Source organism: Crassostrea angulata, unplaced genomic scaffold (genome assembly GCF_025612915.1).
Source record: "Crassostrea angulata isolate pt1a10 unplaced genomic scaffold, ASM2561291v2 HiC_scaffold_66, whole genome shotgun sequence".
Taxonomy (NCBI): Eukaryota; Metazoa; Mollusca; class Bivalvia; order Ostreida; family Ostreidae; genus Magallana; species Magallana angulata.
The window spans coordinates 21376-25324 of NW_026441621.1; the positions used below are offsets into that span (position 1 = coordinate 21376).

General features: G+C 34.2%; 1 pseudogene; it reads right to left on the minus strand.

The window, feature by feature from the left end:
• Positions 1-561: 561 nt before the first annotated feature.
• LOC128168897 (uncharacterized) lies at positions 562-3515 on the minus strand (annotated as a pseudogene).
• Positions 3516-3949: the final 434 nt, after the last annotated feature.

The following is a 3949-nucleotide window of genomic DNA, read 5'->3' on the forward strand; positions in this document are numbered from 1 at the left end:
TTCCCATTTTTTAAACTTCTGCCATAGGCATCAAATTATCAAAAAAAATAACCTTTTACTTCCTTGTTTGTTCCAGGGGTCTTATCAAAATTACTTTTTTATATCCAATTTCCCAGATTTGTAACATAATGGCTATTTTTTAATTTGACAAAGGGAGAAATGGTGACATTTATAGTATTAATAAAACATTCAGACATATTGATAAGTAATAAATATATACAGAAATGGTGATATTTATAAAGTTAATAAAACATTCATACATATTGATAAGTAATAAATATATACACAACGTCGAATATTGGGATAATTGATATGAAATACATTGTTACTCTCTTGAAATACATGCATTAAGCTACATTTAGGCGATGTAAGAAACGTGACAGAGGGCTAGACTTGCTGAATCCTCTTTATGTTTTCGACCCCTTCCCAAATTTTAGCTTATACATCAAGATATTTATGTTTTTTCGACAATATAATGTCAATCTCACGCCCCAAAAGAGCTATTTTCGACAAATTTCGCGCCAAAACCATGAAATAAAACACTGCGCAAAAGCGTGCGTAATCGAACTGTTATCGGCCTTAAAATGACATTATACTGTTGTTATAATTACAGAACACCTAGAGTTGTCGAATTTTTTTTTATAAAAAGTACAATGTTTATAAAAGATGAGTCTGTCTACTCAAGTATCCAACTTGATATTGTCAAAATTAAGTCATATCTTTTAATAATTTAAGAATGCATTTATTCTCATAGCACAAAGTTCTAGCAAATATTCCAAACAAGCAACAAACAGTCTAATCAACAGTGTATGACAGTTAACCTGATTTTAACCATTAAGTTAGTTCACGAATTCTCTGTCTGGTAGCGTGTTCTATTTGATTGTAATTGTCTTGTTTTAGGGACTGTTGGTATGAATACCGAGCATTCTGGAGGTTTCCTGCCATCTGTTGACAGATCCCCAAAATCTCCCAGGAGATGTCTCTGAGTTGTTCAGGTACAAACTGTCCCTGATCATTATGGACTAAGAACTCGAGATCATCTAGAGCTTATTTTTCCTTAATGTAATCAACATGTCGATAGCATAAATACTCTAGCATATGAAACAGTACAACAGGTGGGATATATAATAATGGAGAATGCATATGATACCTTGTTTTGTGCTGCTGTTCTGGTTTCAGTTCGCTGATATAACATATTTGATTACTGAGTTGAAAATCCCATAAAAGCGCCTGTCTCATTTTTGTAGACAAAGGTTTTCCACCTACAGCCTCAGTATAACTCTGGAGATCTAAATGTCTCTTATACATCAAACATGGCTGTGATAACTTGGCCTTTGTCATTTCTATAATAGACAAAGCTTCCCTGTATCTTAATGTCCTGTAATAATACATAGCAATGTACACCATGCCATTCATAGTACCAAACGTGGCCGCTAGTTTTAACAGGTGGATCGATATTTTATCAACAATATACATCTTTTTGTTCACAGCTTTGTTAAGGAATGTGTTAAACAAAAGAAAAGCAGATGATTGACAGACTGTGGCTGCAAATTTCTGTATCATGACCTGTTGAAACTGTGACTGTGTAAAACACACATTCTGTAGATGCGGGTGCAACAGAACCATGAAAACGTGCCTAATGCTTGTGAAGTGTATTACATCGATTCTGGCAATGTCAGTAAATATCTCTGTATCAAAAGCAGCTTCTCCGATCTGTACATCAAGACAGACCCCAAGTCTCGGATTACAGAGAACATTGATCATGTATGTTTGTATGAATTCACTGTTTAACAGTATTCCAACTCCCTTCTCGTATAACTCGTACAGTTTCTCAAAGAATGTTTGCTGTGTCTCACCAAAAATTTTGCTTAGAAACATGTTGTTTGCTGGAATAAAAAAATTTGGACAGACGCCCTCATAAACCCATTTAATGAGAAGTTTAAAACAAACCCAGAAACCTCCAAGCAGATTTTGAGGAGACCAGTTAATCAGCGCGTGTTGTTGAATTGCCCAAAAAACGGCTGTTTTCATGTGGTAGGAACACAGTAATTTATCCTCATCTCTAATTCCCTTATTAATCATTTCCTTTAAGAATATTTTCAACAATCCATAGCACAGAAATTGTGTATGATTCATTGAATACACAAGTTTGAATTCTGCTTGAGTGAAAGAAATTCTCCATTCGTCTTTTGCATGGTTCCCTAGTTTGTGTCCTATTGCTACAAAATGGCATCCGCTTCTAACAATGTCATCGACAACATGAGGCGAGGGCCATGAAAGACATCTGTCTTTCCAACTGGAAGCAGAGGAAGGCCAAAACTCACTGAAAAAACAATAGACTTCGTCATATTCTACCCCACTCCCAAGTGTTCCACTACTACATGGTCCATGTATTCCGGAACCAGGAAATGATACGTTTTTCATATGCTCCCTGTATTTACTACTTGATATGCAAAGCCTTCCATTTTGTTCTACAAAAACTGTCATTACATAATAAAAAGCATTTTTAAAAGCTTCTAATGGTACATTAAACCCCGATGAAATTTCAAAAATGTCGCAAAAAACAAATTCAAGACATTCCAATGGTAACAGAAGTAAAGAGAACCCTGTTGGACTCTCAGAACTGTCAGAGATAACCGGTACATGTCTTTGTATGTTGTCAAACTGAATCTGAGAAAAGTCCCAAATCACTCGGAGATTAGTTGGCCAGTACATAATGTCTATGTCTGAACTACGAAATCTGAACCCTTCCTTTTGACTTCCACTTAACATTATTTGTAATTTGCATTCATCTTTCAATACTTGATTCAGAAGTAACTCCCAATCATCAGTTCTGTTTCGCCTAGATGCAACCTGTTGAGGAGTCCCTATCTCGTGACACAATCCCACATATACTGACTCAGACATTTTCTGAAAGGCCATTCTGTTGAAAATGAAAGAAGAAAAAGTTAGAATACTAGCGTAGCACAGGAGAAAATAGGTTTTCAAGATATTTGACAATAATAAAAAAATAGATAAATTTGTATTGTGTCAAGTGTAAAAGAAGGAATAAAGAGCTATATTCTTAAAACAGAATCGTGTTATAAAATGCCAGGTAACTTTATCATATACCTTGAATTTGAACTGTAATATATCTTTAGCAAATAATTAGCACTTCATAACTATATCAATGGTATAAATCAGTAGGATTGTAAAATTTAAAACTGCTTAAATTCTTTTTATATCATCCCCTTTAAATCTAGGTAGAAGAGGTATTATCAAAGTTTTCCCGTTTGCCCTGTAACATTACGCTGTTTCTCAAAAAGGTATGATTTTCATCAAAGGAAAGCAACATTTACCAACTGCAATGTAAAGAATATATATAAAAATGGCGTTATACCTATCTTAGATACAAACTGATCGAGTCACAAATTCATTCCAGTTGCCAGACGAGTATTGTCCTATGTCGATGTTTATATGCAGTCTAATATCGTGCAAAATGAACAGTTGGATATCATACTATACACATTTAAACTTGTCTTTCGTGAAACTTGAATAATTCGTCCGTATTTTTGTGCAATTATATAGTTATACACTTACACATCCCGTCCTGCTCTCTTCAAGAATACTTGTATCTTCGAAAATATCAAATCAAGAGGTAATGAAAAGTATGTATGCTATAAAAATAACTGATTAGGGAAGACCAAGCGTTATAAAAAAGACAAGGTACTTGTCTTAGTTTTTTTTTTTTAGAAAAATCATTGATTTTATTCCAAAATGCTTTTTTAAAGTCGTTCACATTCAATTGATCGTATACAAGAATCATCTTGAGTTCGTGACTTGCAAATGCATGCAAATGTCGCACACTTTGTATGTAAATGTAGTTGTACTAGTAAGATAATTCGTAATGAAGGTTTGTAGGGGAGACAGGCTCTATAAATGTACGCAAATGCTGTTGAAATAATCAGAA